Source organism: Loxodonta africana (assembly GCF_030014295.1).
Source record: "Loxodonta africana isolate mLoxAfr1 chromosome 26 unlocalized genomic scaffold, mLoxAfr1.hap2 SUPER_26_unloc_1, whole genome shotgun sequence".
NCBI lineage: Eukaryota > Metazoa > Chordata > Mammalia > Proboscidea > Elephantidae > Loxodonta > Loxodonta africana.
In genome coordinates this window covers 1,174,803-1,201,291 of record NW_026974840.1, presented here as the reverse complement: position 1 = coordinate 1,201,291, position 26,489 = coordinate 1,174,803, and positions in this window count along the sequence as shown.

The window sequence follows — 26,489 nt, the reverse complement described above, 5'->3', positions numbered from 1 at the left end:
GATCCTTGGGCCCTTCACTGCCTCGCCATTCAGCTCCACGACGTCCACTAGTGGCCCTGGCCTTTGCTTTGGCTGGTGCCCCATTGAACGTGTGCTCCGCAGCCATCTTTCTCCACCCATCACTATCATTCTGCCACCAGGGGATATGTGAGTGTGGGAGTCACCATTTGTCACTGGCAGCAGTGTCACAAATCACCAGACTTCCAGGTACCAGCTGACCTAGGCTGCCTTCTGCCCCAGGCAAGATCCCGATTCCTATATCCCAGATGCTGACTGACACCTGGGCACTGGGGAACATTCATTTTGATCAACACAGAGGTCTGAGTGAGGGTCAGCGGGCCCGGTAGCTGAAGTCAAGGCCAGGTGGGCGGGGCTGAGGCTTCTTGGCCATCACCATGGAGACAGTCCCCCCACCGGAAGAGTGGGCGGACCTTAAGATGGGCCTGGTGACAAGACTCAGCCAATGGCAGAGATCCGGCCCGCCAGGCAGATGACACAGAGCCCTCCACTGTGACCCATGACACCTAGTGGCCACAGGATTTGAGCACACCCTGGGAAAGCCTACGCAGGCACAAGGGAGCCCCTGGTGCGGACTGCTTCAGGCCATTGGCAGAGCAGGCCAGGTACCTCTTTCCCACTTTCCTGAGGATAGCAGTACGCAAGGCATCCCCACTCAGCATCTCTTGCCTCTCTCTGGATGTGTTCCTTCTCTGAAATCTCTTCCTTCTCCCCCTTGTCACTTGACACCTTGGAGTGCCTGACAGATGACCTAGAGATGAAAGAGCAAAGGGGGAAGGCCTCTGGCTCTCCTGCTTGCCCATGGGAAGAGAAGATCTGCTAGTCTATCTGGAAGGTCTAGAGAGTAGCCATTGACTGGGGACCTGCATCACGGGCTGATCCTGGCCAGGTGAAGCTTGCTGACATGTGGCAGCCTCTCCGGAGACTACTAATTCCGCTCATAACATTGTATGCAAATACCCGGCTGAGTGCCACGGGCAGAAAACATTGACACATACCTGCCAGAGGCCTATCCTGGGTCTGAAGAGTCCACCCTGGTCTCCAGCGACTCATCATCTCAGCACACACTTTGCCTGCACACATGGAATCCGCCTCTCTCCACGAATGCCTTCTCCTGCTAGGAAACACACGATGTCACTCAGCCAAAGGAGAGCACAGGCAAAGTCAACCGAAGCCCCCATCTTCAAGAGTTTGCCCTCTGCTGGGCCACAGCCTCCGCTGGCACAGTGCATGTGTGTCACTTCTCCAAGGATAAGGCCGAAATCCGGGCATCCAGGGCCCCAGCAGTCCAGGGTCTGCGCATGGCCGCATATGGATCACCTCTTTGCCACGTACAGGAGGGAGGCCTGGGCCCTAGACTGGCTCTGCTAGAGCTCCACGACCTCAGCTATTTTCCCTCACCTTTGGCCCGTGCCCTCGTGACTGTGTGATCCCTAGTGACACTTCTTCTCCGACCACTCTGAATCCGCCACCTGCGGATACTTGAGCATGAAGATGAACATCTGTCACTGCCTGCAGTGTCACAGGTCACTAGGTGTCTAGGCTCAGGCTGACGATGGCTGTCAGGACATGTGGTCATTGGCCGACATTCTTTCTTTCATCCACACAGCGGTCTAGATGAGGGGAAAGAGGCCAGGTAGGCCAGCTGAAGGCTGAGTGCGGGGCCTAAGGCTTCTTTCCCAATCACCATGGAGACGGCCACCGGAAGGCTGGCCGGAACTTCTCACGGGGACGGGTCACAAACACTGAGCCAATAGGAGAGGTCCAGCCTAACCGGCCAGTTCCGCAGAGCCCTCCATTTCACCCACGGACACACAACGGCCCCTTCTGTTTTGGGCCACAAATTCGAGGCCACCCAGGGAATCACTTCACACTAGGCAGCCCCTCATGTGGACACGTTCGACACACTCGGCCAGCAGGCAGCTACCTCTTTTCCACTTACGCTACCATATCAGTAGGCAAGGCGCCCTTCCTCAGCATCTATGGCCCCTCTCTGGATGTGTTCATTCAGAGAAATCTCTTCCTTCTACCCCTGAGACACATCACAAGTATGAGGGGCCTGAGAGAGAGCCTAGACATGAAACGGGGGAGGCTTCTGGCTGTACTGCTTCCCCGTGGGGAGAGAATAGCAGGTAGTCTCTCTGGAAGGTCTTAGCTTCTGTTGCTTGACATGGGCGATACAGTAGGGGCGGACCCTGGCCAGGCGGAGCTTGTGGGCAGACGCAACCTCTCCGGCGACGAATAATTCCGCTGCTGCTTTCTATGCTGAAGACCTCCCCCCGCCGGGTCGGCTGGGTAGAGAACATTGACCCACACCTGCCGGGGGCCTTTCCTGGGACTGAAGATCCCAACATGGTCTCAACGTCATCACCCTCTCAGCACACACCTTTCCTGCACACATAATGCTGCCTTTCTCCGTCAGGGCCTTATCCTACCAGGAAAAAAAGCAAGCCGCTCAAAAAGGCCGATGCCAGGGAAATCGAGGAAACACCGCCATTTTCCAAATGTTTGCTGTCTACATGTCCCCGCCTCCGGGGCAAGGCCGCGTATGCGGCCAGGCTCCGAAGGCAAGGCCGACATCTTGGCAGTCAGGGCCCCAGCAGTCCAATGGTTTATGGACGTGGGGACACGGATGACCTGTTTGCCGCATACAGGAGGGATCCTTGGGCCCTTCACTGCCTCGCCATTCAGCTCCACGACGTCCACTAGTGGCCCTGGCCTTTGCTTTGGCTGGTGCCCCATTGAACGTGTGCTCCGCAGCCATCTTTCTCCACCCATCACTATCATTCTGCCACCAGGGGATATGTGAGTGTGGGAGTCACCATTTGTCACTGGCAGCAGTGTCACAAATCAGCAGACTTCCAGGTACCAGCTGACCTAGGCTGCCTTCTGCCCCAGGCAAGATCCCGATTCCTATATCCCAGATGCTGACTGACACCTGGGCACTGGGGAACATTCATTTTGATCAACACAGAGGTCTGAGTGAGAGTCAGCGGGCCCGGTAGCTGAAGTCAAGGCCAGGTGGGCGGGGCTGAGGCTTCTCGGCCATCACCATGGAGACAGTCCCCCCACCGGAAGAGTGGGCGGACCTTAAGATGGGCCTGGTGACAAGACTCAGCCAATGGCAGAGATCCGGCCCGCCAGGCAGATGACACAGAGCCCTCCACTGTGACCCATGACACCTAGTGGCCACAGGATTTGAGCACACCCTGGGAAAGCCTACGCAGGCACAAGGGAGCCCCTGGTGCGGACTGCTTCAGGCCATTGGCAGAGCAGGCCAGGTACCTCTTTCCCACTTTCCTGAGGATAGCAGTACGCAAGGCATCCCCACTCAGCACCTCTTGCCTCTCTCTGGATGTGTTCCTTCTCTGAAATCTCTTCCTTCTCCCCCTTGTCACTTGACACCTTGGAGTGCCTGACAGAGGACCTAGAGATGAAAGAGCAAAGGGGGAAGGCCTCTGGCTCTCCTGCTTGCCCATGGGAAGAGAAGATCTGCTAGTCTATCTGGAAGGTCTAGAGAGTAGCCATTGACTGGGGACCTGCATCACGGGCTGATCCTGGCCAGGTGAAGCTTGCTGACATGTGGCAGCCTCTCCGGAGACTACTAATTCCGCTCATAACATTGTATGCAAATACCCGGCTGAGTGCCACGGGCAGAAAACATTGACACATACCTGCCAGAGGCCTATCCTGGGTCTGAAGAGTCCACCCTGGTCTCCAGCGACTCATCATCTCAGCACACACTTTGCCTGCACACATGGAATCCGCCTCTCTCCACGAATGCCTTCTCCTGCTAGGAAACACACGATGTCACTCAGCCAAAGGAGAGCACAGGCAAAGTCAACCGAAGCCCCCATCTTCAAGAGTTTGCCCTCTGCTGGGCCACAGCCTCCGCTGGCACAGTGCATGTGTGTCACTTCTCCGAGGATAAGGCCGAAATCCGGGCATCCAGGGCCCCAGCAGTCCAGGGTCTGCGCATGGCCGCATATGGATCACCTCTTTGCCACGTACAGGAGGGAGGCCTGGGCCCTAGACTGGCTCTGCTAGAGCTCCACGACCTCAGCTATTTTCCCTCACCTTTGGCCCGTGCCCTCGTGACTGTGTGATCCCTAGTGACACTTCTTCTTCGACCACTCTGAATCCGCCACCTGCGGATACTTGAGCATGAAGATGAACATCTGTCACTGCCTGCAGTGTCACAGGTCACTAGGTGTCTAGGCTCAGGCTGACGATGGCTGTCAGGACATGTGGTCATTGGCCGACATTCTTTCTTTCATCCACACAGCGGTCTAGATGAGGGGAAAGAGGCCAGGTAGGCCAGCTGAAGGCTGAGTGCGGGGCCTAAGGCTTCTTTCCCAATCACCATGGAGACGGCCACCGGAAGGCTGGCCGGAACTTCTCACGGGGACGGGTCACAAACACTGAGCCAATAGGAGAGGTCCAGCCTAACCGGCCAGTTCCGCAGAGCCCTCCATTTCACCCACGGACACACAACGGCCCCTTCTGTTTTGGGCCACAAATTCGAGGCCACCCAGGGAATCACTTCACACTAGGCAGCCCCTCATGTGGACACGTTCGACACACTCGGCCAGCAGGCAGCTACCTCTTTTCCACTTACGCTACCATATCAGTAGGCAAGGCGCCCTTCCTCAGCATCTATGGCCCCTCTCTGGATGTGTTCATTCAGAGAAATCTCTTCCTTCTACCCCTGAGACACATCACAAGTATGAGGGGCCTGAGAGAGAGCCTAGACATGAAACGGGGGAGGCTTCTGGCTGTACTGCTTCCCCGTGGGGAGAGAATAGCAGGTAGTCTCTCTGGAAGGTCTTAGCTTCTGTTGCTTGACATGGGCGATACAGTAGGGGCGGACCCTGGCCAGGCGGAGCTTGTGGGCAGACGCAACCTCTCCGGCGACGAATAATTCCGCTGCTGCTTTCTATGCTGAAGACCTCCCCCCGCCGGGTCGGCTGGGTAGAGAACATTGACCCACACCTGCCGGGGGCCTTTCCTGGGACTGAAGATCCCAACATGGTCTCAACGTCGTCACCCTCTCAGCACACACCTTTCCTGCACACATAATGCTGCCTTTCTCCGTCAGGGCCTTATCCTACCAGGAAAAAAAGCAAGCCGCTCAAAAAGGCCGATGCCAGGGAAATCGAGGAAACACCGCCATTTTCCAAATGTTTGCTGTCTACATGTCCCCGCCTCCGGGGCAAGGCCGCGTATGCGGCCAGGCTCCGAAGGCAAGGCCGACATCTTGGCAGTCAGGGCCCCAGCAGTCCAATGGTTTATGGACGTGGGGACACGGATGACCTGTTTGCCGCATACAGGAGGGATCCTTGGGCCCTTCACTGCCTCGCCATTCAGCTCCACGACGTCCACTAGTGGCCCTGGCCTTTGCTTTGGCTGGTGCCCCATTGAACGTGTGCTCCGCAGCCATCTTTCTCCACCCATCACTATCATTCTGCCACCAGGGGATATGTGAGTGTGGGAGTCACCATTTGTCACTGGCAGCAGTGTCACAAATCACCAGACTTCCAGGTACCAGCTGACCTAGGCTGCCTTCTGCCCCAGGCAAGATCCCGATTCCTATATCCCAGATGCTGACTGACACCTGGGCACTGGGGAACATTCATTTTGATCAACACAGAGGTCTGAGTGAGGGTCAGCGGGCCCGGTAGCTGAAGTCAAGGCCAGGTGGGCGGGGCTGAGGCTTCTTGGCCATCACCATGGAGACAGTCCCCCCACCGGAAGAGTGGGCGGACCTTAGGATGGCCCTGGTGACAAGACTCAGCCAATGGCAGAGTTCCGGCCCGCCAGGCAGATGACACAGAGCCCTCCACTGTGACCCATGACACCTAGTGGCCACAGGATTTGAGCACACCCTGGGAAAGCCTACGCAGGCACAAAGGAGCCCCTGGTGCGGACTGCTTCAGGCCATTGGCAGAGCAGGCCAGGTACCTCTTTCCCACTTTCCTGAGGATAGCAGTACGCAAGGCATCCCCACTCAGCACCTCTTGCCTCTCTCTGGATGTGTTCCTTCTCTGAAATCTCTTCCTTCTCCCCCTTGTCACTTGACACCTTGGAGTGCCTGACAGAGGACCTAGAGATGAAAGAGCAAAGGGGGAAGGCCTCTGGCTCTCCTGCTTGCCCATGGGAAGAGAAGATCTGCTAGTCTATCTGGAAGGTCTAGAGAGTAGCCATTGACTGGGGACCTGCATCACGGGCTGATCCTGGCCAGGTGAAGCTTGCTGACATGTGGCAGCCTCTCCGGAGACTACTAATTCCGCTCATAACATTGTATGCAAATACCCGGCTGAGTGCCACGGGCAGAAAACATTGACACATACCTGCCAGAGGCCTATCCTGGGTCTGAAGAGTCCACCCTGGTCTCCAGCGACTCATCATCTCAGCACACACTTTGCCTGCACACATGGAATCCGCCTCTCTCCACGAATGCCTTCTCCTGCTAGGAAACACACGATGTCACTCAGCCAAAGGAGAGCACAGGCAAAGTCAACCGAAGCCCCCATCTTCAAGAGTTTGCCCTCTGCTGGGCCACAGCTTCCGCTGGCACAGTGCATGTGTGTCACTTCTCCGAGGATAAGGCCGAAATCCGGGCATCCAGGGCCCCAGCAGTCCAGGGTCTGCGCATGGCCGCATATGGATCACCTCTTTGCCACGTACAGGAGGGAGGCCTGGGCCCTAGACTGGCTCTGCTAGAGCTCCACGACCTCAGCTATTTTCCCTCACCTTTGGCCCGTGCCCTCGTGACTGTGTGATCCCTAGTGACACTTCTTCTCCGACCACTCTGAATCCGCCACCTGCGGATACTTGAGCATGAAGATGAACATCTGTCACTGCCTGCAGTGTCACAGGTCACTAGGTGTCTAGGCTCAGGCTGACGATGGCTGTCAGGACATGTGGTCATTGGCCGACATTCTTTCTTTCATCCACACAGCGGTCTAGATGAGGGGAAAGAGGCCAGGTAGGCCAGCTGAAGGCTGAGTGCGGGGCCTAAGGCTTCTTTCCCAATCACCATGGAGACGGCCACCGGAAGGCTGGCCGGAACTTCTCACGGGGACGGGTCACAAACACTGAGCCAATACGAGAGGTCCAGCCTAACCGGCCAGTTCCGCAGAGCCCTCCATTTCACCCACGGACACACAACGGCCCCTTCTGTTTTGGGCCACAAATTCGAGGCCACCCAGGGAATCACTTCACACTAGGCAGCCCCTCATGTGGACACGTTCGACACACTCGGCCAGCAGGCAGCTACCTCTTTTCCACTTACGCTACCATATCAGTAGGCAAGGCGCCCTTCCTCAGCATCTATGGCCCCTCTCTGGATGTGTTCATTCAGAGAAATCTCTTCCTTCTACCCCTGAGACACATCACAAGTATGAGGGGCCTGAGAGAGAGCCTAGACATGAAACGGGGGAGGCTTCTGGCTGTACTGCTTCCCCGTGGGGAGAGAATAGCAGGTAGTCTCTCTGGAAGGTCTTAGCTTCTGTTGCTTGACATGGGCGATACAGTAGGGGCGGACCCTGGCCAGGCAGAGCTTGTGGGCAGACGCAACCTCTCCGGCGACGAATAATTCCGCTGCTGCTTTCTATGCTGAAGACCTCCCCCCGCCGGGTCGGATGGGTAGAGAACATTGACCCACACCTGCCGGGGGCCTTTCCTGGGACTGAAGATCCCAACATGGTCTCAACGTCGTCACCCTCTCAGCACACACCTTTCCTGCACACATAATGCTGCCTTTCTCCGTCAGGGCCTTATCCTATCAGGAAAAAAAGCAAGCCGCTCAAAAAGGCCGATGCCAGGGAAATCGAGGAAACACCGCCATTTTCCAAATGTTTGCTGTCTACATGTCCCCGCCTCCGGGGCAAGGCCGCGTATGCGGCCAGGCTCCGAAGGCAAGGCCGATACCTGGGCAGTCAGGGCCCCAGCAGTCCAATGGTTTATGGACGTGGGGACACGGATGACCTGTTTGCCGCATACAGGAGGGATCCTTGGGCCCTTCACTGCCTCGACATTCAGCTCCACGACGTCCACTACTGGCCCTGGCCTTTGCTTTGGCTGGTGCCCCATTGAACGTGTGCTCCGCAGCCATCTTTCTCCACCCATCACTATCATTCTGCCACCAGGGGATATGTGAGTGTGGGAGTCACCATTTGTCACTGGCAGCAGTGTCACAAATCAGCAGACTTCCAGGTACCAGCTGACCTAGGCTGCCTTCTGCCCCAGGCAAGATCCCGATTCCTATATCCCAGATGCTGACTGACACCTGGGCACTGGGGAACATTCATTTTGATCAACACAGAGGTCTGAGTGAGGGTCAGCGGGCCCGGTAGCTGAAGTCAAGGCCAGGTGGGCGGGGCTGAGGCTTCTCGGCCATCACCATGGAGACAGTCCCCCCACCGGAAGAGTGGGCGGACCTTAAGATGGGCCTGGTGACAAGACTCAGCCAATGGCAGAGATCCGGCCCGCCAGGCAGATGACACAGAGCCCTCCACTGTGACCCATGACACCTAGTGGCCACAGGATTTGAGCACACCCTGGGAAAGCCTACGCAGGCACAAAGGAGCCCCTGGTGCGGACTGCTTCAGGCCATTGGCAGAGCAGGCCAGGTACCTCTTTCCCACTTTCCTGAGGATAGCAGTACGCAAAGCATCCCCAGTCAGCACCTCTTGCCTCTCTCTGGATGTGTTCCTTCTCTGAAATCTCTTCCTTCTCCCCCTTGTCACTTGACACCTTGGAGTGCCTGACAGAGGACCTAGAGATGAAAGAGCAAAGGGGGAAGGCCTCTGGCTCTCCTGCTTGCCCATGGGAAGAGAAGATCTGCTAGTCTATCTGGAAGGTCTAGAGAGTAGCCATTGACTGGGGACCTGCATCACGGGCTGATCCTGGCCAGGTGAAGCTTGCTGACATGTGGCAGCCTCTCCGGAGACTACTAATTCCGCTCATAACATTGTATGCAAATACCCGGCTGAGTGCCACGGGCAGAAAACATTGACACATACCTGCCAGAGGCCTATCCTGGGTCTGAAGAGTCCACCCTGGTCTCCAGCGACTCATCATCTCAGCACACACTTTGCCTGCACACATGGAATCCGCCTCTCTCCACGAATGCCTTCTCCTGCTAGGAAACACACGATGTCACTCAGCCAAAGGAGAGCACAGGCAAAGTCAACCGAAGCCCCCATCTTCAAGAGTTTGCCCTCTGCTGGGCCACAGCCTCCGCTGGCACAGTGCATGTGTGTCACTTCTCCGAGGATAAGGCCGAAATCCGGGCATCCAGGGCCCCAGCAGTCCAGGGTCTGCGCATGGCCGCATATGGATCACCTCTTTGCCACGTACAGGAGGGAGGCCTGGGCCCTAGACTGGCTCTGCTAGAGCTCCACGACCTCAGCTATTTTCCCTCACCTTTGGCCCGTGCCCTCGTGACTGTGTGATCCCTAGTGACACTTCTTCTTCGACCACTCTGAATCCGCCACCTGCGGATACTTGAGCATGAAGATGAACATCTGTCACTGCCTGCAGTGTCACAGGTCACTAGGTGTCTAGGCTCAGGCTGACGATGGCTGTCAGGACATGTGGTCATTGGCCGACATTCTTTCTTTCATCCACACAGCGGTCTAGATGAGGGGAAAGAGGCCAGGTAGGCCAGCTGAAGGCTGAGTGCGGGGCCTAAGGCTTCTTTCCCAATCACCATGGAGACGGCCACCGGAAGGCTGGCCGGAACTTCTCACGGGGACGGGTCACAAACACTGAGCCAATACGAGAGGTCCAGCCTAACCGGCCAGTTCCGCAGAGCCCTCCATTTCACCCACGGACACACAACGGCCCCTTCTGTTTTGGGCCACAAATTCGAGGCCACCCAGGGAATCACTTCACACTAGGCAGCCCCTCATGTGGACACGTTCGACACACTCGGCCAGCAGGCAGCTACCTCTTTTCCACTTACGCTACCATATCAGTAGGCAAGGCGCCCTTCCTCAGCATCTATGGCCCCTCTCTGGATGTGTTCATTCAGAGAAATCTCTTCCTTCTACCCCTGAGACACATCACAAGTATGAGGGGCCTGAGAGAGAGCCTAGACATGAAACGGGGGAGGCTTCTGGCTGTACTGCTTCCCCGTGGGGAGAGAATAGCAGGTAGTCTCTCTGGAAGGTCTTAGCTTCTGTTGCTTGACATGGGCGATACAGTAGGGGCGGACCCTGGCCAGGCGGAGCTTGTGGGCAGACGCAACCTCTCCGGCGACGAATAATTCCGCTGCTGCTTTCTATGCTGAAGACCTCCCCCCGCCGGGTGGGATGGGTAGAGAACATTGACCCACACCTGCCGGGGGCCTTTCCTGGGACTGAAGATCCCAACATGGTCTCAACGTCGTCACCCTCTCAGCACACACCTTTCCTGCACACATAATGCTGCCTTTCTCCGTCAGGGCCTTATCCTACCAGGAAAAAAAGCAAGCCGCTCAAAAAGGCCGATGCCAGGGAAATCGAGGAAACACCGCCATTTTCCAAATGTTTGCTGTCTACATGTCCCCGCCTCCGGGGCAAGGCCGCGTATGGGGCCAGGCTCCGAAGGCAAGGCCGATATCTTGGCAGTCAGGGCCCCAGCAGTCCAATGGTTTATGGACGTGGGGACACGGATGACCTGTTTGCCGCATACAGGAGGGATCCTTGGGCCCTTCACTGCCTCGCCATTCAGCTCCACGACGTCCACTACTGGCCCTGGCCTTTGCTTTGGCTGGTGCCCCATTGAACGTGTGCTCCGCAGCCATCTTTCTCCACCCATCACTATCATTCTGCCACCAGGGGATATGTGAGTGTGGGAGTCACCATTTGTCACTGGCAGCAGTGTCACAAATCACCAGACTTCCAGGTACCAGCTGACCTAGGCTGCCTTCTGCCCCAGGCAAGATCCCGATTCCTATATCCCAGATGCTGACTGACACCTGGGCACTGGGGAACATTCATTTTGATCAACACAGAGGTCTGAGTGAGGGTCAGCGGGCCCGGTAGCTGAAGTCAAGGCCAGGTGGGCGGGGCTGAGGCTTCTTGGCCATCACCATGGAGACAGTCCCCCCACCGGAAGAGTGGGCGGATCTTAAGATGGGCCTGGTGACAAGACTCAGCCAATGGCAGAGATCCGGCCCGCCAGGCAGATGACACAGAGCCCTCCACTGTGACCCATGACACCTAGTGGCCACAGGATTTGAGCACACCCTGGGAAAGCCTACGCAGGCACAAGGGAGCCCGTGGTGCAGACTGCTTCAGGCCATTGGCAGAGCAGGCCAGGTACCTCTTTCCCACTTTCCTGAGGATAGCAGTACGCAAGGCATCCCCACTCAGCACCTCTTGCCTCTCTCTGGATGTGTTCCTTCTCTGAAATCTCTTCCTTCTCCCCCTTGTCACTTGACACCTTGGAGTGCCTGACAGAGGGCCTAGAGATGAAAGAGCAAAGGGGGAAGGCCTCTGGCTCTCCTGCTTGCCCATGGGTAGAGAAGATCTGCTGGTCTATCTGGAAGGTCTAGAGAGTAGCCATTGACTGGGGACCTGCATCACGGGCTGATCCTGGCCAGGTGAAGCTTGCTGACATGTGGCAGCCTCTCCGGAGACTACTAATTCCGCTCATAACATTGTATGCAAATACCCGGCTGAGTGCCACGGGCAGAAAACATTGACACATACCTGCCAGAGGCCTATCCTGGGTCTGAAGAGTCCACCCTGGTCTCCAGCGACTCATCATCTCAGCACACACTTTGCCTGCACACATGGAATCCGCCTCTCTCCACGAATGCCTTCTCCTGCTAGGAAACACACGATGTCACTCAGCCAAAGGAGAGCACAGGCAAAGTCAACCGAAGCCCCCATCTTCAAGAGTTTGCCCTCTGCTGGGCCACAGCCTCCGCTGGCACAGTGCATGTGTGTCACTTCTCCGAGGATAAGGCCGAAATCCGGGCATCCAGGGCCCCAGCAGTCCAGGGTCTGCGCATGGCCGCATATGGATCACCTCTTTGCCACGTACAGGAGGGAGGCCTGGGCCCTAGACTGGCTCTGCTAGAGCTCCACGACCTCAGCTATTTTCCCTCACCTTTGGCCCGTGCCCTCGTGACTGTGTGATCCCTAGTGACACTTCTTCTCCGACCACTCTGAATCCGCCACCTGCGGATACTTGAGCATGAAGATGAACATCTGTCACTGCCTGCAGTGTCACAGGTCACTAGGTGTCTAGGCTCAGGCTGACGAAGGCTGTCTTCTGCCCAGGCAAGGAGCCTAATCCTTCAAAGGCAATGAGGACATGCGGTCATTGGCCGACATTCTTTCTTTCATCCACACAGCGGTCTAGATGAGGGGAAAGAGGCCAGGTAGGCCAGCTGAAGGCTGAGTGCGGGGCCTAAGGCTTCTTTCCCAATCACCATGGAGACGGCCACCGGAAGGCTGGCCGGAACTTCTCACGGGGACGGGTCACAAACACTGAGCCAATAGGAGAGGTCCAGCCTAACCGGCCAGTTCCGCAGAGCCCTCCATTTCACCCACGGACACACAACGGCCCCTTCTGTTTTGGGCCACAAATTCGAGGCCACCCAGGGAATCACTTCACACTAGGCAGCCCCTCATGTGGACACGTTCGACACACTCGGCCAGCAGGCAGCTACCTCTTTTCCACTTACGCTACCATATCAGTAGGCAAGGCGCCCTTCCTCAGCATCTATGGCCCCTCTCTGGATGTGTTCATTCAGAGAAATCTCTTCCTTCTACCCCTGAGACACATCACAAGTATGAGGGGCCTGAGAGAGAGCCTAGACATGAAACGGGGGAGGCTTCTGGCTGTACTGCTTCCCCGTGGGGAGAGAATAGCAGGTAGTCTCTCTGGAAGGTCTTAGCTTCTGTTGCTTGACATGGGCGATACAGTAGGGGCGGACCCTGGCCAGGCGGAGCTTGTGGGCAGACGCAACCTCTCCGGCGACGAATAATTCCGCTGCTGCTTTCTATGCTGAAGACCTCCCCCCGCCGGGTCGGATGGGTAGAGAACATTGACCCACACCTGCCGGGGGCCTTTCCTGGGACTGAAGATCCCAACATGGTCTCAACGTCGTCACCCTCTCAGCACACACCTTTCCTGCACACATAATGCTGCCTTTCTCCGTCAGGGCCTTATCCTACCAGGAAAAAAAGCAAGCCGCTCAAAAAGGCCGATGCCAGGGAAATCGAGGAAACACCGCCATTTTCCAAATGTTTGCTGTCTACATGTCCCCGCCTCCGGGGCAAGGCCGCGTATGCGGCCAGGCTCCGAAGGCAAGGCCGATACCTGGGCAGTCAGGGCCCCAGCAGTCCAATGGTTTATGGACGTGGGGACACGGATGACCTGTTTGCCGCATACAGGAGGGATCCTTGGGCCCTTCACTGCCTCGCCATTCAGCTCCACGACGTCCACTAGTGGCCCTGGCCTTTGCTTTGGCTGGTGCCCCATTGAACGTGTGCTCCGCAGCCATCTTTCTCCACCCATCACTATCATTCTGCCACCAGGGGATATGTGAGTGTGGGAGTCACCATTTGTCACTGGCAGCAGTGTCACAAATCAGCAGACTTCCAGGTACCAGCTGACCTAGGCTGCCTTCTGCCCCAGGCAAGATCCCGATTCCTATATCCCAGATGCTGACTGACACCTGGGCACTGGGGAACATTCATTTTGATCAACACAGAGGTCTGAGTGAGGGTCAGCGGGCCCGGTAGCTGAAGTCAAGGCCAGGTGGGCGGGGCTGAGGCTTCTTGGCCATCACCATGGAGACAGTCCCCCCACCGGAAGAGTGGGCGGACCTTAAGATGGGCCTGGTGACAAGACTCAGCCAATGGCAGAGATCCGGCCCACCAGGCAGATGACACAGCCCTCCACTGTGACCCATGACACCTAGTGGCCACAGGATTTGAGTACACCCTGGGAAAGCCTACGCAGGCACAAGGGAGCCCCTGGTGCGGACTGCTTCAGGCCATTGGCAGAGCAGGCCAGGTACCTCTTTCCCACTTTCCTGAGGATAGCAGTACGCAAGGCATCCCCACTCAGCACCTCTTGCCTCTCTCTGGATGTGTTCCTTCTCTGAAATCTCTTCCTTCTCCCCCTTGTCACTTGACACCTTGGAGTGCCTGACAGAGGACCTAGAGATGAAAGAGCAAAGGGGGAAGGCCTCTGGCTCCCCTGCTTGCCTATGGGTAGAGAAGATCTGCTAGTCTATCTGGAAGGTCTAGAGAGTAGCCATTGACTGGGGACCTGCATCACGGGCTGATCCTGGCCAGGTGAAGCTTGCTGACATGTGGCAGCCTCTCCGGAGACTACTAATTCTGCTCATAACATTGTATGCAAATACCCGGCTGAGTGCCACGGGCAGAAAACATTGACACATACCTGCCAGAGGCCTATCCTGGGTCTGAAGAGTCCACCCTGGTCTCCAGCGACTCATCATCTCAGCACACACTTTGCCTGCACGCATGGAATCCGCCTCTCTCCACGAATGCCTTCTCCTGCTAGGAAACACACGATGTCACTCAGCCAAAGGAGAGCACAGGCAAAGTCAACCGAAGCCCCCATCTTCAAGAGTTTGCCCTCTGCTGGGCCACAGCCTCCGCTGGCACAGTGCATGTGTGTCACTTCTCCGAGGATAAGGCCGAAATCCGGGCATCCAGGGCCCCAGCAGTCCAGGGTCTGCGCATGGCCGCATATGGATCACCTCTTTGCCACGTACAGGAGGGAGGCCTGGGCCCTAGACTGGCTCTGCTAGAGCTCCACGACCTCAGCTATTTTCCCTCACCTTTGGCCCGTGTCCTCGTGACTGTGTGATCCCTAGTGACACTTCTTCTCCGACCACTCTGAATCCGCCACCTGCGGATACTTGAGCATGAAGATGAACATCTGTCACTGCCTGCAGTGTCACAGGTCACTAGGTGTCTAGGCTCAGGCTGACGATGGCTGTCTTCTGCCCAGGCAAGGAGCCTAATCCTTCAAAGGCAATGAGGACATGTGGTCATTGGCCGACATTCTTTCTTTCATCCACACAGCGGTCTAGATGAGGGGAAAGAGGCCAGGTAGGCCAGCTGAAGGCTGAGTGCGGGGCCTAAGGCTTCTTTCCCAATCACCATGGAGACGGCCACCGGAAGGCTGGCCGGAACTTCTCACGGGGACGGGTCACAAACACTGAGCCAATAGGAGAGGTCCAGCCTAACCGGCCAGTTCCGCAGAGCCCTCCATTTCACCCACGGACACACAACGGCCCCTTCTGTTTTGGGCCACAAATTCGAGGCCACCCAGGGAATCACTTCACACTAGGCAGCCCCTCATGTGGACACGTTCGACACACTCGGCCAGCAGGCAGCTACCTCTTTTCCACTTACGCTACCATATCAGTAGGCAAGGCGCCCTTCCTCAGCATCTATGGCCCCTCTCTGGATGTGTTCATTCAGAGAAATCTCTTCCTTCTACCCCTGAGACACATCACAAGTATGAGGGGCCTGAGAGAGAGCCTAGACATGAAACGGGGGAGGCTTCTGGCTGTACTGCTTCCCCGTGGGGAGAGAATAGCAGGTAGTCTCTCTGGAAGGTCTTAGCTTCTGTTGCTTGACATGGGCGATACAGTAGGGGCGGACCCTGGCCAGGCGGAGCTTGTGGGCAGACGCAACCTCTCCGGCGACGAATAATTCCGCTGCTGCTTTCTATGCTGAAGACCTCCCCCCGCCGGGTCGGATGGGTAGAGAACATTGACCCACACCTGCCGGGGGCCTTTCCTGGGACTGAAGATCCCAACATGGTCTCAACGTCGTCACCCTCTCAGCACACACCTTTCCTGCACACATAATGCTGCCTTTCTCCGTCAGGGCCTTATCCTACCAGGAAAAAAAGCAAGCCGCTCAAAAAGGCCGATGCCAGGGAAATCGAGGAAACACCGCCATTTTCCAAATGTTTGCTGTCTACATGTCCCCGCCTCCGGGGCAAGGCCGCGTATGCGGCCAGGCTCCGAAGGCAAGGCCGATACCTGGGCAGTCAGGGCCCCAGCAGTCCAATGGTTTATGGACGTGGGGACACGGATGACCTGTTTGCCGCATACAGGAGGGATCCTTGGGCCCTTCACTGCCTCGCCATTCAGCTCCACAACGTCCACTAGTGGCCCTGGCCTTTGCTTTGGCTGGTGCCCCATTGAACGTGTGCTCCGCAGCCATCTTTCTCCACCCATCACTATCATTCTGCCACCAGGGGATATGTGAGTGTGGGAGTCACCATTTGTCACTGGCAGCAGTGTCACAAATCAGCAGACTTCCAGGTACCAGCTGACCTAGGCTGCCTTCTGCCCCAGGCAAGATCCCGATTCCTATATCCCAGATGCTGACTGACACCTGGGCACTGGGGAACATTCATTTTGATCAACACAGAGGTCTGAGTGAGGGTCAGCGGGCCCGGTAGCTGAAGTCAAGGCCAGGTGGGCGGGGCTGAGGCTTCTTGGCCATCACCATGGAGACAGTCCCCCCACCGGAAGAGTGGGCGGACCTTAAGATGGGCCTGGTGACAAGACTCAGCCAATGGCAGAGATCCGGCCCACCAGGCAGATGACACAGCCCTCCACTGTGACCCATGACACCTAGTGGCCACAGGATTTGAGTACACCCTGGGAAAGCCTACGCAGGCACAAGGGAGCCCCTGGTGCGGACTGCTTCAGGCCATTGGCAGAGCAGGCCAGGTACCTCTTTCCCACTTTCCTGAGGATAGCAGTACGCAAGGCATCCCCACTCAGCACCTCTTGCCTCTCTCTGGATGTGTTCCTTCTCTGAAATCTCTTCCTTCTCCCCCTTGTCACTTGACACCTTGGAGTGCCTGACAGAGGACCTAGAGATGAAAGAGCAAAGGGGGAAGGCCTCTGGCTCTCCTGCTTGCCCATGGGAAGAGAAGATCTGCTAGTCTATCTGGAAGGTCTAGAGAGTAGCCATTGACTGGGGACCTGCATCACGGGCTGATCCTGGCCAGGTGAAGCTTGCTGACATGTGGCAGCCTCTCCGGAGACTACTAATTCCGCTCATAACATTGTATGCAAATACCCGGCTGAGTGCCACGGGCAGAAAACATTGACACATACCTGCCAGAGGCCTATCCTGGGTCTGAAGAGTCCACCCTGGTCTCCAGCGACTCATCATCTCAGCACACACTTTGCCTGCACACATGGAATCCGCCTCTCTCCACGAATGCCTTCTCCTGCTAGGAAACACACGATGTCACTCAGCCAAAGGAGAGCACAGGCAAAGTCAACCGAAGCCCCCATCTTCAAGAGTTTGCCCTCTGCTGGGCCACAGCTTCCGCTGGCACAGTGCATGTGTGTCACTTCTCCGAGGATAAGGCCGAAATCCGGGCATCCAGGGCCCCAGCAGTCCAGGGTCTGCGCATGGCCGCATATGGATCACCTCTTTGCCACGTACAGGAGGGAGGCCTGGGCCCTAGACTGGCTCTGCTAGAGCTCCACGACCTCAGCTATTTTCCCTCACCTTTGGCCCGTGCCCTCGTGACTGTGTGATCCCTAGTGACACTTCTTCTCCGACCACTCTGAATCCGCCACCTGCGGATACTTGAGCATGAAGATGAACATCTGTCACTGCCTGCAGTGTCACAGGTCACTAGGTGTCTAGGCTCAGGCTGACGATGGCTGTCAGGACATGTGGTCATTGGCCGACATTCTTTCTTTCATCCACACAGCGGTCTAGATGAGGGGAAAGAGGCCAGGTAGGCCAGCTGAAGGCTGAGTGCGGGGCCTAAGGCTTCTTTCCCAATCACCATGGAGACGGCCACCGGAAGGCTGGCCGGAACTTCTCACGGGGACGGGTCACAAACACTGAGCCAATAGGAGAGGTCCAGCCTAACCGGCCAGTTCCGCAGAGCCCTCCATTTCACCCACGGACACACAACGGCCCCTTCTGTTTTGGGCCACAAATTCGAGGCCACCCAGGGAATCACTTCACACTAGGCAGCCCCTCATGTGGACACGTTCGACACACTCGGCCAGCAGGCAGCTACCTCTTTTCCACTTACGCTACCATATCAGTAGGCAAGGCGCCCTTCCTCAGCATCTATGGCCCCTCTCTGGATGTGTTCATTCAGAGAAATCTCTTCCTTCTACCCCTGAGACACATCACAAGTATGAGGGGCCTGAGAGAGAGCCTAGACATGAAACGGGGGAGGCTTCTGGCTGTACTGCTTCCCCGTGGGGAGAGAATAGCAGGTAGTCTCTCTGGAAGGTCTTAGCTTCTGTTGCTTGACATGGGCGATACAGTAGGGGCGGACCCTGGCCAGGCAGAGCTTGTGGGCAGACGCAACCTCTCCGGCGACGAATAATTCCGCTGCTGCTTTCTATGCTGAAGACCTCCCCCCGCCGGGTCGGATGGGTAGAGAACATTGACCCACACCTGCCGGGGGCCTTTCCTGGGACTGAAGATCCCAACATGGTCTCAACGTCGTCACCCTCTCAGCACACACCTTTCCTGCACACATAATGCTGCCTTTCTCCGTCAGGGCCTTATCCTATCAGGAAAAAAAGCAAGCCGCTCAAAAAGGCCGATGCCAGGGAAATCGAGGAAACACCGCCATTTTCCAAATGTTTGCTGTCTACATGTCCCCGCCTCCGGGGCAAGGCCGCGTATGCGGCCAGGCTCCGAAGGCAAGGCCGATACCTGGGCAGTCAGGGCCCCAGCAGTCCAATGGTTTATGGACGTGGGGACACGGATGACCTGTTTGCCGCATACAGGAGGGATCCTTGGGCCCTTCACTGCCTCGCCATTCAGCTCCACGACGTCCACTACTGGCCCTGGCCTTTGCTTTGGCTGGTGCCCCATTGAACGTGTGCTCCGCAGCCATCTTTCTCCACCCATCACTATCATTCTGCCACCAGGGGATATGTGAGTGTGGGAGTCACCATTTGTCACTGGCAGCAGTGTCACAAATCAGCAGACTTCCAGGTACCAGCTGACCTAGGCTGCCTTCTGCCCCAGGCAAGATCCCGATTCCTATATCCCAGATGCTGACTGACACCTGGGCACTGGGGAACATTCATTTTGATCAACACAGAGGTCTGAGTGAGGGTCAGCGGGCCCGGTAGCTGAAGTCAAGGCCAGGTGGGCGGGGCTGAGGCTTCTCGGCCATCACCATGGAGACAGTCCCCCCACCGGAAGAGTGGGCGGACCTTAAGATGGGCCTGGTGACAAGACTCAGCCAATGGCAGAGATCCGGCCCGCCAGGCAGATGACACAGAGCCCTCCACTGTGACCCATGACACCTAGTGGCCACAGGATTTGAGCACACCCTGGGAAAGCCTACGCAGGCACAAAGGAGCCCCTGGTGCGGACTGCTTCAGGCCATTGGCAGAGCAGGCCAGGTACCTCTTTCCCACTTTCCTGAGGATAGCAGTACGCAAAGCATCCCCAGTCAGCACCTCTTGCCTCTCTCTGGATGTGTTCCTTCTCTGAAATCTCTTCCTTCTCCCCCTTGTCACTTGACACCTTGGAGTGCCTGACAGAGGACCTAGAGATGAAAGAGCAAAGGGGGAAGGCCTCTGGCTCTCCTGCTTGCCCATGGGAAGAGAAGATCTGCTAGTCTATCTGGAAGGTCTAGAGAGTAGCCATTGACTGGGGACCTGCATCACGGGCTGATCCTGGCCAGGTGAAGCTTGCTGACATGTGGCAGCCTCTCCGGAGACTACTAATTCCGCTCATAACATTGTATGCAAATACCCGGCTGAGTGCCACGGGCAGAAAACATTGACACATACCTGCCAGAGGCCTATCCTGGGTCTGAAGAGTCCACCCTGGTCTCCAGCGACTCATCATCTCAGCACACACTTTGCCTGCACACATGGAATCCACCTCTCTCCACGAATGCCTTCTCCTGCTAGGAAACACACGATGTCACTCAGCCAAAGGAGAGCACAGGCAAAGTCAACCGAAGCCCCCATCTTCAAGAGTTTGCCCTCTGCTGGGCCACAGCCTCCGCTGGCACAGTGCATGTGTGTCACTTCTCCGAGGATAAGGCCGAAATCCGGGCATCCAGGGCCCCAGCAGTCCAGGGTCTGCGCATGGCCGCATATGGATCACCTCTTTGCCACGTACAGGAGGGAGGCCTGGGCCCTAGACTGGCTCTGCTAGAGCTCCACGACCTCAGCTATTTTCCCTCACCTTTGGCCCGTGCCCTCGTGACTGTGTGATCCCTAGTGACACTTCTTCTTCGACCACTCTGAATCCGCCACCTGCGGATACTTGAGCATGAAGATGAACATCTGTCACTGCCTGCAGTGTCACAGGTCACTAGGTGTCTAGGCTCAGGCTGACGATGGCTGTCAGGACATGTGGTCATTGGCCGACATTCTTTCTTTCATCCACACAGCGGTCTAGATGAGGGGAAAGAGGCCAGGTAGGCCAGCTGAAGGCTGAGTGCGGGGCCTAAGGCTTCTTTCCCAATCACCATGGAGACGGCCACCGGAAGGCTGGCCGGAACTTCTCACGGGGACGGGTCACAAACACTGAGCCAATACGAGAGGTCCAGCCTAACCGGCCAGTTCCGCAGAGCCCTCCATTTCACCCACGGACACACAACGGCCCCTTCTGTTTTGGGCCACAAATTCGAGGCCACCCAGGGAATCACTTCACACTAGGCAGCCCCTCATGTGGACACGTTCGACACACTCGGCCAGCAGGCAGCTACCTCTTTTCCACTTACGCTACCATATCAGTAGGCAAGGCGCCCTTCCTCAGCATCTATGGCCCCTCTCTGGATGTGTTCATTCAGAGAAATCTCTTCCTTCTACCCCTGAGACACATCACAAGTATGAGGGGCCTGAGAGAGAGCCTAGACATGAAACGGGGGAGGCTTCTGGCTGTACTGCTTCCCCGTGGGGAGAGAATAGCAGGTAGTCTCTCTGGAAGGTCTTAGCTTCTGTTGCTTGACATGGGCGATACAGTAGGGGCGGACCCTGGCCAGGCGGAGCTTGTGGGCAGACGCAACCTCTCCGGCGACGAATAATTCCGCTGCTGCTTTCTATGCTGAAGACCTCCCCCCGCCGGGTGGGATGGGTAGAGAACATTGACCCACACCTGCCGGGGGCCTTTCCTGGGACTGAAGATCCCAACATGGTCTCAACGTCGTCACCCTCTCAGCACACACCTTTCCTGCACACATAATGCTGCCTTTCTCCGTCAGGGCCTTATCCTACCAGGAAAAAAAGCAAGCCGCTCAAAAAGGCCGATGCCAGGGAAATCGAGGAAACACCGCCATTTTCCAAATGTTTGCTGTCTACATGTCCCCGCCTCCGGGGCAAGGCCGCGTATGGGGCCAGGCTCCGAAGGCAAGGCCGATATCTTGGCAGTCAGGGCCCCAGCAGTCCAATGGTTTATGGACGTGGGGACACGGATGACCTGTTTGCCGCATACAGGAGGGATCCTTGGGCCCTTCACTGCCTCGCCATTCAGCTCCACGACGTCCACTACTGGCCCTGGCCTTTGCTTTGGCTGGTGCCCCATTGAACGTGTGCTCCGCAGCCATCTTTCTCCACCCATCACTATCATTCTGCCACCAGGGGATATGTGAGTGTGGGAGTCACCATTTGTCACTGGCAGCAGTGTCACAAATCACCAGACTTCCAGGTACCAGCTGACCTAGGCTGCCTTCTGCCCCAGGCAAGATCCCGATTCCTATATCCCAGATGCTGACTGACACCTGGGCACTGGGGAACATTCATTTTGATCAACACAGAGGTCTGAGTGAGGGTCAGCGGGCCCGGTAGCTGAAGTCAAGGCCAGGTGGGCGGGGCTGAGGCTTCTTGGCCATCACCATGGAGACAGTCCCCCCACCGGAAGAGTGGGCGGATCTTAAGATGGGTCTGGTGACAAGACTCAGCCACTGGCAGAGATCCGGCCCGCCAGGCAGATGACACAGAGCCCTCCACTGTGACCCATGACACCTAGTGGCCACAGGATTTGAGCACACCCTGGGAAAGCCTACGCAGGCACAAGGGAGCCCCTGGTGCAGACTGCTTCAGGCCATTGGCAGAGCAGGCCAGGTACCTCTTTCCCACTTTCCTGAGGATAGCAGTACGCAAGGCATCCCCACTCAGCACCTCTTGCCTCTCTCTGGATGTGTTCCTTCTCTGAAATCTCTTCCTTCTCCCCCTTGTCACTTGACACCTTGGAGTGCCTGACAGAGGGCCTAGAGATGAAAGAGCAAAGGGGGAAGGCCTCTGGCTCTCCTGCTTGCCCATGGGTAGAGAAGATCTGCTGGTCTATCTGGAAGGTCTAGAGAGTAGCCATTGACTGGGGACCTGCATCACGGGCTGATCCTGGCCAGGTGAAGCTTGCTGACATGTGGCAGCCTCTCCGGAGACTACTAATTCCGCTCATAACATTGTATGCAAATACCCGGCTGAGTGCCACGGGCAGAAAACATTGACACATACCTGCCAGAGGCCTATCCTGGGTCTGAAGAGTCCACCCTGGTCTCCAGCGACTCATCATCTCAGCACACACTTTGCCTGCACACATGGAATCCGCCTCTCTCCACGAATGCCTTCTCCGGCTAGGAAACACACGATGTCACTCAGCCAAAGGAGAGCACAGGCAAAGTCAACCGAAGCCCCCATCTTCAAGAGTTTGCCCTCTGCTGGGCCACAGCCTCCGCTGGCACAGTGCATGTGTGTCACTTCTCCGAGGATAAGGCCGAAATCCGGGCATCCAGGGCCCCAGCAGTCCAGGGTCTGCGCATGGCCGCATATGGATCACCTCTTTGCCACGTACAGGAGGGAGGCCTGGGCCCTAGACTGGCTCTGCTAGAGCTCCACGACCTCAGCTATTTTCCCTCACCTTTGGCCCGTGCCCTCGTGACTGTGTGATCCCTAGTGACACTTCTTCTCCGACCACTCTGAATCCGCCACCTGCGGATACTTGAGCATGAAGATGAACATCTGTCACTGCCTGCAGTGTCACAGGTCACTAGGTGTCTAGGCTCAGGCTGACGAAGGCTGTCTTCTGCCCAGGCAAGGAGCCTAATCCTTCAAAGGCAATGAGGACATGCGGTCATTGGCCGACATTCTTTCTTTCATCCACACAGCGGTCTAGATGAGGGGAAAGAGGCCAGGTAGGCCAGCTGAAGGCTGAGTGCGGGGCCTAAGGCTTCTTTCCCAATCACCATGGAGACGGCCACCGGAAGGCTGGCCGGAACTTCTCACGGGGACGGGTCACAAACACTGAGCCAATAGGAGAGGTCCAGCCTAACCGGCCAGTTCCGCAGAGCCCTCCATTTCACCCACGGACACACAACGGCCCCTTCTGTTTTGGGCCACAAATTCGAGGCCACCCAGGGAATCACTTCACACTAGGCAGCCCCTCATGTGGACACGTTCGACACACTCGGCCAGCAGGCAGCTACCTCTTTTCCACTTACGCTACCATATCAGTAGGCAAGGCGCCCTTCCTCAGCATCTATGGCCCCTCTCTGGATGTGTTCATTCAGAGAAATCTCTTCCTTCTACCCCTGAGACACATCACAAGTATGAGGGGCCTGAGAGAGAGCCTAGACATGAAACGGGGGAGGCTTCTGGCTGTACTGCTTCCCCGTGGGGAGAGAATAGCAGGTAGTCTCTCTGGAAGGTCTTAGCTTCTGTTGCTTGACATGGGCGATACAGTAGGGGCGGACCCTGGCCAGGCGGAGCTTGTGGGCAGACGCAACCTCTCCGGCGACGAATAATTCCGCTGCTGCTTTCTATGCTGAAGACCTCCCCCCGCCGGGTCGGATGGGTAGAGAACATTGACCCACACCTGCCGGGGGCCTTTCCTGGGACTGAAGATCCCAACATGGTCTCAACGTCGTCACCCTCTCAGCACACACCTTTCCTGCACACATAATGCTGCCTTTCTCCGTCAGGGCCTTATCCTACCAGGAAAAAAAGCAAGCCGCTCAAAAAGGCCGATGCCAGGGAAATCGAGGAAACACCGCCATTTTCCAAATGTTTGCTGTCTACATGTCCCCGCCTCCGGGGCAAGGCCGCGTATGCGGCCAGGCTCCGAAGGCAAGGCCGATACCTGGGCAGTCAGGGCCCCAGCAGTCCAATGGTTTATGGACGTGGGGACACGGATGACCTGTTTGCCGCATACAGGAGGGATCCTTGGGCCCTTCACTGCCTCGCCATTCAGCTCCACAACGTCCACTAGTGGCCCTGGCCTTTGCTTTGGCTGGTGCCCCATTGAACGTGTGCTCCGCAGCCATCTTTCTCCACCCATCACTATCATTCTGCCACCAGGGGATATGTGAGTGTGGGAGTCACCATTTGTCACTGGCAGCAGTGTCACAAATCAGCAGACTTCCAGGTACCAGCTGACCTAGGCTGCCTTCTGCCCCAGGCAAGATCCCGATTCCTATATCCCAGATGCTGACTGACACCTGGGCACTGGGGAACATTCATTTTGATCAACACAGAGGTCTGAGTGAGGGTCAGCGGGCCCGGTAGCTGAAGTCAAGGCCAGGTGGGCGGGGCTGAGGCTTCTTGGCCATCACCATGGAGACAGTCCCCCCACCGGAAGAGTGGGCGGACCTTAAGATGGGCCTGGTGACAAGACTCAGCCAATGGCAGAGATCCGGCCCACCAGGCAGATGACACAGCCCTCCACTGTGACCCATGACACCTAGTGGCCACAGGATTTGAGTACACCCTGGGAAAGCCTACGCAGGCACAAGGGAGCCCCTGGTGCGGACTGCTTCAGGCCATTGGCAGAGCAGGCCAGGTACCTCTTTCCCACTTTCCTGAGGATAGCAGTACGCAAGGCATCCCCACTCAGCACCTCTTGCCTCTCTCTGGATGTGTTCCTTCTCTGAAATCTCTTCCTTCTCCCCCTTGTCACTTGACACCTTGGAGTGCCTGACAGAGGGCCTAGAGATGAAAGAGCAAAGGGGGAAGGCCTCTGGCTCCCCTGCTTGCCTATGGGTAGAGAAGATCTGCTAGTCTATCTGGAAGGTCTAGAGAGTAGCCATTGACTGGGGACCTGCATCACGGGCTGATCCTGGCCAGGTGAAGCTTGCTGACATGTGGCAGCCTCTCCGGAGACTACTAATTCTGCTCATAACATTGTATGCAAATACCCGGCTGAGTGCCACGGGCAGAAAACATTGACACATACCTGCCAGAGGCCTATCCTGGGTCTGAAGAGTCCACCCTGGTCTCCAGCGACTCATCATCTCAGCACACACTTTGCCTGCACGCATGGAATCCGCCTCTCTCCACGAATGCCTTCTCCTGCTAGGAAACACACGATGTCACTCAGCCAAAGGAGAGCACAGGCAAAGTCAACCGAAGCCCCCATCTTCAAGAGTTTGCCCTCTGCTGGGCCACAGCCTCCGCTGGCACAGTGCATGTGTGTCACTTCTCCGAGGATAAGGCCGAAATCCGGGCATCCAGGGCCCCAGCAGTCCAGGGTCTGCACATGGCCGCATATGGATCACCTCTTTGCCACGTACAGGAGGGAGGCCTGGGCCCTAGACTGGCTCTGCTAGAGCTCCACGACCTCAGCTATTTTCCCTCACCTTTGGCCCGTGTCCTCGTGACTGTGTGATCCCTAGTGACACTTCTTCTCCGACCACTCTGAATCCGCCACCTGCGGATACTTGAGCATGAAGATGAACATCTGTCACTGCCTGCAGTGTCACAGGTCACTAGGTGTCTAGGCTCAGGCTGACGATGGCTGTCTTCTGCCCAGGCAAGGAGCCTAATCCTTCAAAGGCAATGAGGACATGCGGTCATTGGCCGACATTCTTTCTTTCATCCACACAGCGGTCTAGATGAGGGGAAAGAGGCCAGGTAGGCCAGCTGAAGGCTGAGTGCGGGGCCTAAGGCTTCTTTCCCAATCACCATGGAGACGGCCACCGGAAGGCTGGCCGGAACTTCTCACGGGGACGGGTCACAAACACTGAGCCAATAGGAGAGGTCCAGCCTAACCGGCCAGTTCCGCAGAGCCCTCCATTTCACCCACGGACACACAACGGCCCCTTCTGTTTTGGGCCACAAATTCGAGGCCACCCAGGGAATCACTTCACACTAGGCAGCCCCTCATGTGGACACGTTCGACACACTCGGCCAGCAGGCAGCTACCTCTTTTCCACTTACGCTACCATATCAGTAGGCAAGGCGCCCTTCCTCAGCATCTATGGCCCCTCTCTGGATGTGTTCATTCAGAGAAATCTCTTCCTTCTACCCCTGAGACACATCACAAGTATGAGGGGCCTGAGAGAGAGCCTAGACATGAAACGGGGGAGGCTTCTGGCTGTACTGCTTCCCCGTGGGGAGAGAATAGCAGGTAGTCTCTCTGGAAGGTCTTAGCTTCTGTTGCTTGACATGGGCGATACAGTAGGGGCGGACCCTGGCCAGGCGGAGCTTGTGGGCAGACGCAACCTCTCCGGCG